Genomic DNA, 16,534 nt, shown 5'->3' with positions numbered 1-16,534 from the left:
GAACACTCAGATGCGAATTTGAGTGCGGGGCTGGGTAGGACTAGTGGGGTCATGAGGCTTATCATCAGCATAAACCCACAATTTTCTCACTCCATCTTCATAACTGTATCACTCTTCAAGTGGAATGTCATACCATACGGGTTTTGCAATTCGAAGTTATACTCTGTCAATGCCACATTGGTGAATCCATCTGTTGGATTTGGAGTACCACCACATACCATGCAGAATGAATTTGATATCCCATACAACAATCACAACCACAAGTGCATAGCTGCACTCTGAAAATTTCAAGTCTCTCTCTCTCTCTCTAAAAAGGCTACTTTCTCTCTCTAAATATGAAAGCTGTGTGTGTGTGATGAAGACTAGCTAAGCCTGGTATATATAATAATGAAAGTTAATTTAGGTGGAATATTGGAACTATACCATTTCTAAGTTTGTGACTCTGACTTTGCCTTCTTGTTTTCTTCTCTAACTACAGAAGGAAAAAAAAAAAAAAAAAAGAACGAAAGTGAAGTTGGGTAATATAAAAAAATAAGTCTTATTCTTCAATAATGTTTATGATAATTAATGACATTTTTTATCATGCATTATTAAAAAACGTCACTATAGCCACATTTAAAAAAATCATTACAAGAAAAAAGTCATTAATTTTTAACTTTCAACGACAGTTTGAAAAATTCGTCACATAAAAAATCACTAATGGTAAGTTTTAACGACAATTTATAAAAATCATGATAAAAAAAAGTCATTAATTATCAATTTCTAGTAACAGATGCAAAAAATCGTCACAAAGAATTATATTTAATTACAATTTTATTAAGATTTATTTTCAATAGGACTTGATGAGAATTCAGTCTAACTATTAATAACTATTGGTAGTTTATCCAATAATATATAAATTATGCTATGCAAACTCTCTTTTGAGAATAGGCTATTTTAGTAACTTTATAATTTTTTTGGTTAAAATACGAGATGAAAAAATTAGTATGTTTGAAATGATTTTTTAATTTTTTCCGAAAAGATGTGCAAAAAGTAGAGAGAAAAGATAATCTTTGACTTTTTTATATAGTTTGTTGGCTTTTTGATTTTATGAATGACTTTAACTTTTAAGCTAAAAAGTGATACTCCCAAACGAGATAAATCCCAAAATTTTCAATTATAATATTTAATTATTTACATTTTTAATAATTAAGTTGTAATGTTAAATGCTAAATTTAGCAAAGAAATTTTGGCATGTGATGTGACCCATATGGGGGGCATTTTGAAATGTAACTTTAATACATATGTTACTCTCTCTAATGTTTTTTTTTTTTTTTTTTTCTTTCTTTTAATTGTGTTTCATGTCTAAAAAATATTTCATGTATGAGACACATGTCATTTTTGTCAATCAACTTAACACTAGACTAAGGGGTTGTTTGGGATGATCTAAATAAGTGCACTTTTTGACTTTTTATGAAATATGGGTTGGGTTTGAAGTGATGTGTTAGAGAGGTGATGTGACTTAAATAAGATGATGTGACTTAAATAGAATAGTAACTTTTTGACTTTTTATCTTTTTTTAAGTATGCCAAACTTGACCTAAACATAAGGACTACATTTTTATTTTTTTCAGATAAGGAAAGCAATTACAAAACAGAAGGGACCTTAGATGCAACCAACGACAATAAGGATGAAGGCATAGCTTTCAGCTTCTATCCAAACGCGTGGAAAATCAAAATCAAAGACTAACCTACATAGGCAATGAGCCACTGAATTACACTCCCGATACACATCTCCCGATACACATGCGAGACATATGAAGACGGGAAACTAAAGTAGATATCGTATAAAATGCAAGAGTGCAAAATATAATTTATCTACAAAAAAAAAGTATAGAAAAAATGAATTTTTTGTGTAACTATGCCAATATAAGTCCAGCTTGATCAATTTGATTCACTTAACAATCTTATAGATATGGATGTAAGATAAAATATTTGCATCTATCGCAATTATAAATACAAATATTTTATCTCACATCTATGCAATGATGAACATTACTTTCTGTATGCATAAACTTTATTTTTTTCTTCGTACATAGGATTCCTGATCAAGGCTACCAAGTGGTCAAAAGTAGCTAAATGCCCCAATCATTATATACTGTTTAAATGAGTTTTCATAAGAGGTGACTCAATTATTAAATCATTTAAGACTTATGAAAAAATTTTAAAAAATTCTTACGATCGGAAACCTTAACTTTTTAGAAACTTAATTAGATAATATCGTATTTTGATATTTACTTTTAAGACTTTCAAAATCTTAAGCAAAATTTTCATTTTTCCAAGCAACTTCACATTGATTTCGCTGGATGATCATTATAGCATTCACAACTTAACTTGTAGGTAACTGAAGATATTTGTTTTACACGTGTGGCTTGTTCTACCAAGCGGATTGCACAACAACATAGATTCTATTTTGATTAATCTAAATTTTAATCTAGTTAGTTTTGTGTATAAATTATCAATGAATTTTTTTTGAATTAATTTAATAATCATAAATTCTATCATTGTAGAAATTAAATAAATATTCTTCCAGACGCAGCTTTCTGGGGAAGGTGAAGTTCTTCGCTCGAGCGAGCTTTGTGTTATTTGTTCCTTCGTTCGAGCGAGGCTTCTTGCACTCGAGCATGAGTATGCGTCTGTGGCAGACCTGAAGCTTTGCATTCTGCGCTCGAGCGATGCTTCTTGCGCTTGAGTGAGGTCACTTGTTATGTCTGGTCATTCGGGCGACAACTCCTTTGCTCGAGCGAAGACCACGTATATCAGTTCGCAGCAGAAGATTTTTGTATCACTTTTTGCATCTCTTTCACTCTAAACCCTAGCCCAACTCCATCTCTCTGTAAAATACTGTCTCTCTCTCAACAAATACATCAAGATCCAAGCATCTTTCAACCCTTGTCCCTTTATTAAAAAGGTAGAGCACCTTGTGAGCTCCATGTTGATCCGGGTAGATCGTGGTTTCGGCTTATTTGAAGTGTCTCCATCTTCTCCTTTGCTCTCCTAAACTTGAGTTAGGGATATTCTACACTTTAATATAGTTTTTAACCTAGGTATTTGATGTTATGTAGAAATGGTAGGGTTTGGGAGTGATTTGAGTAAACTAAGGCTTTGAGTACAAATTAAAAGTGAGGTTTTCCATGTGGGTTGGTAAAATGACTATGGGGTTTTGAATATGTAGCTCACTTGTGATAAAATGGGAAATTTGGCCTTGGGATTGATATTTGAGAAAAGGAAAAATTTGCCCTAATTTGGGTTGAATAACTCATCTTGTATACATGATGAAATTGATGTGGAAATATGAAATTGGAAGGGTGTGTAATTGAATGGTGTAGTTGGATTCGTTAAATCACTCGCCTTTGGAAATTTGACAAATTATCTGTTTGATAAATTTGTTTATCTGTTTAGAAATATCTGTTTTGGGCTATCGGGGGAGGATAGCTATGATTGTTGTAGAAATTGCATGAGGATTAAGTAAATTCAAACTAATCATATGAATTATGTCATTGAATATGACAGTTTGATTAAACCATTGAATATGTGAATTGATTAGTCACTGTACATGACAACGTTTTAAATGCATTGTATATGTATCTTTGTTTGGGAGGAGATAGGGGATGTACTCCATTGTTTGGGAGGAGATAGGGGATGGACTCTATTGATAATTAAGTTGGCTGGAGTGTCCAGGGTGAAAGTCTCGAAATCTTATATATATTTGCGGGTGCCGGTTCCCTCAGATGAAAATTCCATAAAATGGCAAAAAAAATTGAAGTGTTTGAATAATAGTTGTATTGAATTGTGAATCATTGGGTTGTAGTCTCATTTGGATTGTTTTGATAACAATGAACTTGTCCCATGAATTGAGTTGGAATTAATTGAATTAATATGAAATTAATAGTTGGAAATGGATCAAGATATGGGTATCAATATTGAAAGATCATGGAAAGAAAGTAAGTTGGTTATGAATGTGAAACATTTATCTAGCAATTATATCTTAGTTAAATCTCGTATATTGTGTTAGTCTATCTCTACTGGGCTTTAGCTCACCCTACTTGGGAAACTATTTTCAGGTACTGGTGTTATGTTTCCTCAAAGGACGTAGCTTGGGAGGACTTAAGAGCTGGAGACTCTACTTTATTATTTTGTGTGTAAATGTTTATTCAAGCCAAGGACTTTATATGTATTGAGTTTATGACTCTCTCTTTTGTTGTAACCAAGTAATATCTTGGAAAGACGTAAGCCCGAAGGGCATTTGTTTATGTTAAACTCTCTTGTATTATCAACTTCACATAATAAAATGATTACTCATACTCTAATTTATGTAATTGCTATTTATGCTTTGGATTATATCTATGGTATTATTTTTGGGGCGTGACATGTTTTACTTATATAAAGTGTTACAATCCCACATCGGAAAAAGAAAGAAAAAGTGAGTTGTTTCATTTATACAAAATGAATCTTATAAAAGAAGTTTTAAGGGAGAAACCTTCTAGAAACTCTAAACCTTCATTCTAAAATTGTTGAATTTTCCTAATTTTAAACAATTAAAAAATTTCTCATTGGCTAGCTTTTATTTACCTTTTATTTTACAATCCCAAATCAAAAAAGAAAAAGAAAAAGCGAATTGTTTCATTTATATAAAGTGAATCTTATGCTTCAATTTATATAAATTATTGAAATTTCTTAATTTTAAACAATTAAAAAAATCCATATTGGTTAGCTTCCATTTAACTTTTATTTTATAATTCCACATTGGGAAAAGAAGAAAAAAATGAATTATTTCACTTATATAAAGTGAATCTTATGCTCTCATTTATATAAGCAAAATAAGATTTTTCGTGAGAAACCCTAAAATTAATACCAATTTTTTTTTTCTTAATTTTAAACAGTTAAGAAAATCTCCATTGGTTAGCTTCCATTTAACTTTTATTTTACAATCACTCATAGACGTTTTGATTTTAAAAATAATTTTGTATGAGATTTTGAAACTCTCATAATATTTAACTTTAAAATAATTACAATCCCACATCGAGAAAAAAAAATAAAAAAGTGAGTTGTTTTACTTATATAAAGTGAACCTTATACTCTCATTTAATATTATAGTATTGTGCATTTTCAGTTCAAGATGTTTAAATTTCAAAATAAAATTAAAAAGTTTTAATTAATTAATTTTGTTGTAAATTGGTTAGTCTTTTGACTTAGCTAATTAGGTTGAATCATTTTCGGTTTGACTGATTTACTAGTTTAACCACAGTTTTAGCTGTTTTATCAAAAAATATTGTTTAGATTTGTTTGATTTGAAATAAAGTAAGATTGACCTTATTAAAAATTAAACGATTGAGATTACTTGATTAGAAATGAACTTCCCGTCTAAAAAACTGTTAACTTTTATTTTACAATCCCACATCAGGAAAATGAGGAAAAAATGAGTTGTTTTACTATAAAAACCTTATGCTCCCATTTAATAAAGTAGTGTTGTGTATATTTTAATTCAAAACAGTAAATTTTAAAATTAAAATAAAATTTAAAAATTTTAATTAATTAATTTTTATATAAGTTGGTCGGTCCTTTGACCTAGCCAATAGGGTGAACAATTTTCGGTTTGACTGATTCGCTGGTTTAACTGCTATTTTAGCGGTTTTATCAAAATATATTGGTTAAATTTGTTTGATTCGAAATAAATTAAAGATTGATCTAATTAAAGATTAAACGGCTAAGATTGCTTAGTTCGAAATAAACTTTTCGGCCAAACAATTGTTAACTTTTAAACAATTAAGAAAATCCCCATTGGCTAGCTTTCATTTAATTTTTATTTTATAATCCCAAATCGAGAAAAGAAAAAAAAAAGAATTGTTTCACTTACATAAAGTGAATCTTACACCCCTATTTATATAAGCAAAATGAGATTTTTAATGAGAAGCCTTATGATCAATTTCTCATATTAATTTATTTGATTTTCTTAATTTTAAACAATTAAGAAATCCCGATTGGTTAGCTTCCATTTAACTTTTATTTTATAAAATATAAAAAAAATTAAATATAATTATCATATTTTTATTAAATAATATATTATTTTATCCCGTGTGTAGCACGGCTGATATGCTAGTTAAAATATAAGAAATTAGAGCACAAGCAAGTCAAATATAAGGGATTATTAGCGACAAGCAAGGCTATTCATTATTGTATATGATCGGACAATCAAGGGGTTCTGTGACTGAGTTTAAGGTTTTCATTAGACCCATAAATAAAACACTTCAAAATGTTTAAGAAAAATTAGGCATTACAAATTGTTATGGTTGCCAATTGGCTGGATACATTTGTTGGCACAACCAGAGTAGACCATAGGTATATCAGTGTCCTTAATTTAGCTTAATCACACCCTTTTTAAGTACTAATCATCTCATCAAGAAAAAACTGTGTTTTGGAGATAGCGACAAGGAAGGAGAGAGAATCCATAGTAGAGAATTTTTTTTTTTTTTTTTTTTTGACGGCATAGTAGGGAAATGGATACTCAATTCTTAGCCGCCAAATCCTTTTATCTATTTGTCTTAAATACTCATCATTGTTGGACCCTCGAGATTTTTCACACATCAAAATTTTCACAGAAATTAACATTTGTGAATATTTCAATAAAAAAAGCTAAAAAAAAAAAACTTTTTCATATATGAAAGACTGTTTACCATGGATCTGTGCTATGGTTGCACCAGAGGTTCCATTTGGCACAAACGGATAGCCTTCGAATTGCCAAACTCCAGATGAATAGTCAAGCCCCTACAAGAAGAATATCAGCATATAAATACATGATTTAGATATAAGAAAAGACTAATGCATGCGTCACACTAGGTGGTGGCCTGATCGTCAGGGGTTTACTCCTTAGTGGTTTGGTGGAGAGGAGATGATGGGTTTTTGCTTTATTAGTTGTTGCTGGGACATGAGACTCATGCTCATTAATCTTTTGCAACTATGGCTCAGCCCTCTTTGAGGGAGCACTTGTAGATCCCTCACAAACCCCCAATGTTTGCAAACCCCTCTAGACTCCTCTTGTTCGGCTTTCTAATGGGTAAGGGCTCCTATGGTCACACATAGGGTGACTACTATGCCCTCAATAAGATTGGGATCAAGACTCAACCCATATTGAGAAACAAAAATTCATGCATGCAATATTAGTAAAGAAAGATAAATGAAAGGAAAAATTATGTCAGTAGTGTCTATGCTTTGCTTCTTGTATTGATTTAGACCCTATAGTTTCAATTAGTTTAATTTTTCTTGAATTTTTAATGTGTCAATTTAAGGATAATAGGCATTACGGCTCATGTGATATATTTGTTTGAGCAAAATGGTGAATTCATCACTGTCATCCATCCTCATAATCCTAAAGCCATGCAGGCAGAGGAATTTGGGTTTCTCCTAGATTTGAATTCCATTTCAATCTTTTGGCTTTCACTTCTTAGGAGGAAATATAAATTAAGAGGGTGGATTGAGGGTGATCTAATGATGGGAGGGAAGGACCGAGAGTGGCTAGCCATGGGAAGAAGAGAGGAGTTGGGTTTTAGTTGAGTGAGCAAATGCGCTGAGCCGGGCACTGAATTTACAATTTTATTCTTGAAAATAGGCCATGTGTGCTTTTAGTATGGTTCCTAAATTACGAGTTGTGTCATTTTAGTCTCTAATTTTAAGTTGTATCAATTTGGTTCTCAATATATAAAAGTGTTTCAATTTTGTCCGCAATGTTTAAAATGTGTCAATCTAGTCCCTACTAAATAAGACCAGATTGACACAATTTAAATATTGAAGACCAAAATGACATGAGATTTATATTTTGAGGACTAAAAATGTGATTAATCCAACAAAAAAACAAAACCTTTTGCTATCAAATGAATCATATTGACACAAAATAAAATATTAATGAACAAAATCGAATTGATTGAAATTATATAGGCCATTATCCATGTAATTACCCATAATGAAATATAGAAAATAAATACACAATTAAATATACCATAGAATTTTCCATATATATAAACAAAATTTAAGTGGAGAGAGAGTACTAGTATGCGAATCTCAGTGCGGAGCTGGGTAGGTGGCTTGTCATCGGCATAGAGCCACAAGCAGTGAACTCCATTTTGGAAGCTATAGCGCTGCTCAAGTGATATGTCATATGGTTTCTGCAGTTTGAAGTTCGATTCTGTTAATGGAATATTTGTGAATCCATCTGTTGGATCTGCATCACACAACATCGGATAGAAATTAGTCAGCAAGCCCACTAGAACCACAAGCACTACAACATGAGAAATGTAAAAAAAAGTCATGTCTCTCTAATGTGAGATGAGAACACTCAATGTAGGTGTGGATGCAAGTTTTTATAATGAGAAGTTAGTTTAAAACATTGCTAGCAGAAGTATTATGAAAATGTTAGGTTTTGGACTTACGTTGTTTTTTAACAAAATAAAACTAAAAAGCAAAATGGTTGACAGTATCTATAGGTAGGCATTTTGAATGATAAGGAGACAAATGAAAAAGAACAGGAAAACCTTAAATATTGTACACTCAGGTTTAAATAAGTATCACTGACACTGATACATATAATGGTTATTTAGAACCATGTGTACAACTTGGATTGAAACACTTCTTTGTTTTCTATCTTCATTGGGATGTTTGTTTTCAAGAAATAGATTCTGAAAATTCAATCAAACGATATTTGAGAAAAAGTTTTAATATACTATTTAATGTAGTAGAGAGAGAAAGGGAAGAAGGGAAAGAAACAGAGTAAGGATGAGGTAAGTTTGCTTCTCTATCCTCCCCTTACAAGGTGCACAGCATATCTATACATTTAATGATTTGGCTGTTACAAAATCATAGAGCACCACTCGTATCAAGTCACTCTATAAGGTAGGTTAGTTTATGAGAATCAATGGTAGTTTCATGGGTTCAAATCTCGCTAGTCCATCAGGACTGTCGAGAACAGATCAAAGGAGTTGGAATATGTATTAGAAGGGAACCTAGCTATATTTCACAGCCCACCCATCAATGCACGAGCACTTCTCACATGCATTTAGTGCATTTAGTCTATAATGGACCATTACATTCTCTACATCCCAAATGGCCATAAACTTAAATGTGGTAATTATGTTTCCACAAAATGAAAAAAAATCATCCTATTGCATGGTGTATTTAATGATTGAAATTATTTATGATGGTATTTAAGCCCCAAAAAATAAAAATTCAGACATAGCTCATTTGACAGGGAATATATAAACCCATCCAAAATATTCTTCTCATTCATGGCATTATCCATTCTGATAAAAATATTGTGTCAAAGTTATACAATTTGTATCAACAAACAAATCCCAAAACTAAATAAAATAGTCAATGCAACTTGGCTAGGTTTTCATCTAAACCTAAGTGGAATGCCTAGCCACTCATCGAGCCGTTTTCCTCAATAATTGGAACCCTCTATAAGTCTTTAAAAGAGACTTACATAGTCCTCCCCTTATTAGGTCTTAATGGGAAAAATAAATGCCTAATTAACTAAAAGTCGTGAGTGAGTAGATTGTTGCCAGACTCACTCGGGCAGAAAAATGCTGAGAGCTAATTCTGTTTCTGCTCCCCTCGCCCAGGCAGAAAAGTACTGAACTTAATTTTCCTTCTTGTTCTTGTAACCCAATTGGCACTCTATCATCAAGGCTCCACAAACTTCTAAAAAACTCCATTTAAAGAACTATCCCACCATAAGAGTTCAACTAAAAATAAAAAAATAAAAAAATAAAAAAAATATAAGTGGAATAATTAAGCCAAGTAACAATGACTTGAGACTTAGCAAATGCAAGTCCTCGAGCAAAGTAAAAATTACAAAAAAAAAAAAAAAAAAAAAAAAAAAAAAAAAAAAAAAACCCTATCATAGGCCACTTCGTCAGACTCACAACTACAATTAGCACGTGTAACAAGTCTTTAAACTACATGGTTATTCCTAGTGGCCAAGTTATAGTCTCGTGAGGATTTGCAACGTATTTACACACAAAATTCATCCATGTTAGTCTCTCACCACAAAATACATATTCAATGAAGACTCTAAATTCAAGCGACGCCTCAACTCCCACACAACCAATACACACATCAATTGAGTTCAAACACAATTCTCATTCATGAACACAGTTAACCAATTGAACAATTCACTATCACCGACAATGCAAGTCAAGTCCTCTACCATGTATAATCAGATAGTAAGATATCATAAATGCCTTTGGTGTAAAGTGAATGTTCACATAAAGATGTGGCCCCGACTTAATCCTTGAACACATATCACTAAATCCCCTAACCCCATCAAATTTCCCATGTTCATCAGTGAATCAAGCTTTTTGCTGCACTTATGATCCTTTGTCACGTTAATTGCATCACTATGCTTGAATGTGGGTAGTGCAATGCTTGGGTCCCTTATGCTTTCTAAATAACCCATGTATCAAGCTTTGGACTAGTGACTCCCAAACTAGTTAAACATCCCTACGGCTTACTAACTTGAATTAAATAGGCTACAAACTCAAGCTAACCTCGCATTACATTCTTTCCAAGACTCTCACAGTTTGACACGAACACTCATCGCTTATTGAGGCAAGATACCTAGTTACTAAGTAAAGAGCTCAGTAAGACAAGTAAGCACATGCACAAGTTTAATTCCCTGATTTTTTTTCATTGAATCCACATCAATGCAATTCACATTATAATTAACTTGATCACAATGTCCACAAGGCATCCAACTCATTACGTCAATGACATATCAAAGAGACAACACAAATAACCCAAAGAAGAGAATAAGAGATATCACCTCGAGCATGGCCAATACAAATATGCAAGAAAAAGGAAGAGGGATATCCCCCCCAACAGAAATTTGCGTGAACCTGCAACTAGATAAGCAGCTGATATTCACCAAAAAGAGATGGATCACGATACAATATATATATATATATATAAAACCAGAAAGTCATACTATCCATCCAAAAGTTAGCTGCAAGTCTTAAGAACAACAACAGACTATGAGATTCAGACCATGCCACTCGCACACAACGCTCACACCCTAGGAGGACATTGCTGGGCATCAAGAATAGCGTGCAAAAGAGACCGGAGATCTAACATATCCTGCTGATACTGGGATCTGAACTTCAAAAGTCTTGTTGAGACTGAGTACGGTAAGCAATGACGTCCGGCCATAGACCACGACCTTCCTGACACAGTTGCTCATACTCGGAGGTCATCTGAAAAGGTGCAGGGGCAGGTTCCACTGGAATAGGCACAGGAGGAGGGGCAGGCTGTCGATTTGTCCGAGTTCAAAGCATAGACTGAACACTAGCAGTCCAATAAGACTTACCATACATGCCAACAGGCTCGTTAACAACAATCTCATCCGTATCTATCAGGAAACCCTGATCTAGCAACAGTTTAGTAATCAAACTCGGAAAAGGAAGCGCCCAACTCTCACTCTTCTGTGTCTGAGCAACCACAAGTCCCTTATGAAGCTTGTCCATCTCGGCCCAAATTAAGTCAGGCATGGACACCCAATACCCTTTCTCGATCTTCTACAAGGCTTTCAAGTAATGCCCCCAACGCTCATCCTTATGGCCACTCAGACACACATTAAAATGAAAAATTGAGTCAATCAACCACATCTGTGGAGGAAGGTGCACACGACAGGTGGACTGTCAGTCAGAACCGAAGTGACCCTTGCACATATTATTGACTATTGCTTCAGGGGAGAGATCACCATGTAGATCCTGGTAGGGGCCTTCTTCCAATGGACACAAGTCTTTACAATCAAGGGCCTGTTTGAATGTCGGAGCTGGTAACCTGAACACAGACCCCATCAAGAACAGTGTACATTACATTGGGGAACCTATACTGCTTGTGCATATTTTGATAAAAAAGGCAAACCAAACATGGGTAAACCTTCAAAAAAGGCCCAAACAACCCTGCCAACTCGCACCTTTCTAGTTCCTTCACTGCCCATTTGGTGTCTTCATTATAGCGAAAGAGTCCGTCAATTGCAAAAACAGTTGGAGGAGCTAAGCCCTTCGTTTTCCATACATTCTTGGGTTGCTCTTTATACCCTGTCCGCATTTGATTAGGCTTCTTGGTTCAGGTAGAAGAGATAGCATCCCTAGCCCGTTTCTTGTTGGTCCCTCTGGTCATTATTGCAGCTGCAATAGCCACCTAACAAATTAGTGGTGTCAACATCAAGTGAGAAGGTAGATTAATGCCAAGAATAGAGAGTTAAAAGTGCACTGTCATGGGCAACCAATATCAAGTTCAAGCACACACCAACAAAAATGAGAATTGCTTAGAAGAGATCATGTGAAAATGAACACACAAAGCCAAGTGATATCAAGCACAGTGGCAATTCCCACAGATATTCAAAGCACAAACTAAGAGTAGCTGGAAATAACCCCACCCCAAAACCATATCCACGGAGAACCAATCAAACACCACACACAAATTTCAACTCACTCAACTCGGCATCATATAGAGGGCAGAGAGTAAAACCCAACAACAAGTGAACAACAAACCACCAATCCAATTCATAAAATTGGAGCATCAAAGAGAAAGGCAACCATCAAGACTTACCAAAGGAGAGTGACAGTGAAACAGGGGGATCGACCGATGGAGATGGAGAGAGGGCCTGGAATCCAGTTGAGGGTTCACCGGCTAGATCCTTTATTTATTTATTTAATTCCTTGGCTCTACAAATGCCCAACAAGTATGCCTAAATAGTTGTGTTATATTATATTACTTGCATAAGACTCTCATTTCATGCATAAAATGTTTATGTTAGTTCGTAATCACCATGTTACCCTTAACCGAAAAATTATTTAAGATTTATGAAATTTAGCCATACACTGGTGTCTTCGGACAATTAGATGAATTCAATACGAAGACACATACCTACACCCGACACCTACCCAAATACAAATACAGCTGGCATTTTTCTAACAATTAGGAGGCAGACACATAACGGGACACGTTGAATAAATATATATATCAACAATGATTCATCCCACTAATTTGGGAGCACTAATTGATCACTAATGAGGTGGAAATTCAAACAAAAACAAAAAACAAAAAAACACGAGCAAAATATCCTATCATATGGGACTCACACCACTTTAGAGCTATTAGTGCTCCTCTTTTTAGTGGTCTCACTCATTTTTGTATATATATATACATGCATATATTATATTATACTATATATAAAAAAACAACATTATTTCAATTAAATTAGGTTTTTAAATAACAATGGTGGCCACCACAACGGTACCAATTGCGACAATGGGATGGCTGTAGTGCAATGGTGGCAACCTGAGCTGTAAATTTTTTTTTATTTTTCACACAATTCCAAGAAACCTTACTAATCACATGTATAGGGTTTAAAAGGACAATCGAATCAAGCACAAACCCAATTCATAAAATTGAATTTGAAGCATGAAAGAGTAGGGCATCTAGTAGCAACAATAACAAAGTTTCTATAAAATTTTGTGAAGTAGCCTACCATCATCATCATCAATGCCAAATGAAGGAACATACCCAAGGAGAGTGAGAGGGCAACACGATGACCGTGAAGTCGACAACAGGGCTGAGAAGTGACGGCGGCATGGCGACGAGACTGGTGGTCACCGGCGACGCGAAATCTACCGGAGATGGAGCTGTGTCGGGTAGGGTTTGGGTGGTAAAAAGAAAAGAAGAGAAAGAGAATAAAATAAAATAAAAATGGAAAGAAGTGGAAGTGAAATGCAAATTACGCAATTCAAATCCAATTCCTAGCTTTAGAATATACACCACCATGAATTTAGGCATCACTTCATTTCAAACATAACAATTGCTTGTTTAATCTAAATTGATAAACAATGACATTTGACTCGTGAAACAATAGCAATAATATACCCAAACCCCAGAAATCCTATTTTAGAGGAGAAATCTTTTGTCAATGCAGGGGACTATTTCAACCCTTTGGTCTGCAATGGGTGATGCAGACCAAATTGAAAAAAATATACTATATATTTTTATTTTATTATTTTGAAATTAATAGTTGATTACGAATTTTTTAATTTAGTATAAAATATTATAGAATTATTTAGTTATTTATGCAATTTTCCTACTTTATTAGTTTTGATTTTATTTTTTATTTTATTAGTTTCTTGCTCTTTAAGAATTACGTTTACTATAAATAATGGTTGTAAACTTTAGGGTTCTTCAATTTTTGATGATTAATAAAATTGTGAGTTGATATACTCTTTTGTTCCAACTTTAGATAATATTTGAGAATCAATAATTGTTGAACCTTTTTTCTTGGTTAATTAACGGGCATATAAGTATTCTTGTTTGAATCAACAAATTTTAAGATTGTTATTATTTCGCATTTCACACTGCATCAATCAAAGCCTAATGTCACTACATCCCACTGGCTGTGTTTCACCCGAAGAACTCAAGAGTCGCCTTATGAGGATTGGGAACTTTGTTCTCACCCCTTACAAGCTCTGTTGCTTCACTTGATGGGAATGTTTTGTGCTGAATCCACAACATTATATTCTGAAAATTTTGGCTGAATAGCAATTGCATGATTCCCCCAATCACAACAGCATCCATTGCCTCAAAGCATGATTGATGATGAATGGATAACAGGTTCAATTTGAACAAATTTAGCAACAAAAATTTAAACAACATTCACTAAATGGGTGTTGCCTCAAGTTTGAGAAATGTTTCATCGGCAAATTCCCAACTACTACTTACTTGTATTCGCATCCTTAAACATGTGCTACGTAATTACCAATATTTACAGCAGAACCCTTGTGAATCAAGACAGCTGACAGCAAGTCATACATTAATCATCTGATTGTGAATGTTCAAACAAATTGTGTGCCGCATCCAGTTCACCAGAAAACAGAATGCCTAACTTGGACAAATTTTGAATTTCAAAACTATTAGAATCCATCTGACCACCTCTTATTCCTTTCTTTGGCATAAACTATTAGAATCCATCTGACCACCTTATATTCCTTTCCTTGGCATAGTACATAAGGATGATTCACTCACAAAGGCATGAACTTGTACTGGTTTAAGGTTTTCAAATTCTCTTTATACATTCAAGTCTGTTAGTGTTGATTCTTTCTGCATACAATGCATTGCACAAGAGGTAAGCCTCATTATGTCCCCCTCTCAGTTTTGGATTATTAATAAATTTTTCTCGATTTGGATTATTAACAAAAAATTTCCTCATACTGCTGAGGTTTATCCCAAAAAAACAAAAACAAATTCTATAACAAGTTCTCAAATTCTATTATAACATATCCCATATTTAACTGTTTCTGATATAATATTTATTTGATACATAAATGAGTTTTGTAATAAGCAAACCCATTATTTCATAAAATATATAGTACAAATTGTTACAATTTCATGATCATTTTTTGTAGATTTTAATTCCTTTCCACCTTGACTCCATATAGTTGCTTGAATTATCAGGTGGAGCATAAACTCTGCACTTGAAATACAAGTCTCCCGGCCCCTGATCGTTCTTCACGAATTTCTGGACCCCATCGATGAAAACTGTCAACTTTCCCTTCATCCACTTTGTGGATCACGTTTAATTGGAACTATTTATCATATAGATTTGTGTCCACCACCTCAAGCCTATAGTACCTCATATCACCGTCATATATCCTCAGTTGTAGAGTTGTAGCGCCTTTTTTCGCACCATGGATCTGCATTATGGTGACACCTGATGTTCCCTTTGGCACATAAAAATACCCTTCAAATTGCCATACTCCAGATGAGTATTCATGACCCTGGAAAGAAAAAAAAATTCAAGTGGAATTTCACATAATGATCACTAGAAACTGTGTTATTGTTGCTATATTGTTGTGACTAGTCTATTCTTCTGTGCAGGTAGACTTTTTTTTATTTTTTATTTTTGGTATATGCATGTGGAGAGAGTGGAGGAGAGTACCTTAAGGCGAACTTCTGTGCCGGCCTGGTTCCACTGCCATCGTAGAAGGGCTTGCTGTGGTTGTAGACCCATAACTTCCGGACTCCATCTTCATAAATGTCTTTGGTTCAGTTTTAGTGAAGGACAAGGATTCTCTAAAATGTCTTTGAAGATGTGACCTCTGTTTTGTGCTTGTTAGTAATGCCAAAATGATTCATTGCATACTAGAAAAAATTCAATTTGCACGTCAATTGCGTTGCTCTTCCTTTGGCAGGCCATTATGAATTTGTTTTTGATTAGCTCTGCAAAACGAACCAAGCTAGTTGACCTCAACTCTTGTTTAATTCATTTAAGATCAATTCGTTATATAAATAAATCAAATTTAAACATATTTTAAAGTTCCTTAAATTTTAAACAAAATTCGAATAACATACCCCTCGCTCCATAAGCATATGTGTATCAGAAAAAACCAAACTATTCAAGCTTGACTCGTGTTTAGCTCATTAAAAACTCATTCAAAATAGGTTTATTATGTAAG

General features: G+C 33.8%; 1 long non-coding RNA gene across 6 annotated transcripts; it reads right to left on the bottom strand.

The window, feature by feature from the left end:
* Positions 1-6,292: 6,292 nt before the first annotated feature.
* On the bottom strand, positions 6,293-14,017 carry LOC114280680 (uncharacterized). 6 transcript variants are annotated; one of them, XR_014332848.1, is made up of 4 exons: positions 13,599-14,017; positions 9,599-12,217; positions 8,081-8,253; positions 6,293-6,803 (listed from the first exon to the last, which is right to left on the bottom strand). It is a non-coding gene; the product is annotated as an uncharacterized LOC114280680 (long non-coding RNA). The 6 variants fall into 6 exon arrangements; XR_014332850.1 differs by having other exon boundaries at positions 10,852-12,217; XR_014332849.1 differs by having other exon boundaries at positions 8,081-11,867; positions 12,004-12,217.
* Positions 14,018-16,534: the final 2,517 nt, after the last annotated feature.

This window comes from Camellia sinensis, chromosome 6 (genome assembly GCF_055761805.1).
Source record: "Camellia sinensis isolate YWXY chromosome 6, ASM5576180v1, whole genome shotgun sequence".
Classification (NCBI taxonomy): Eukaryota; Viridiplantae; Streptophyta; class Magnoliopsida; order Ericales; family Theaceae; genus Camellia; species Camellia sinensis.
This window is presented reverse-complemented; position numbering and strand designations above follow the sequence as displayed.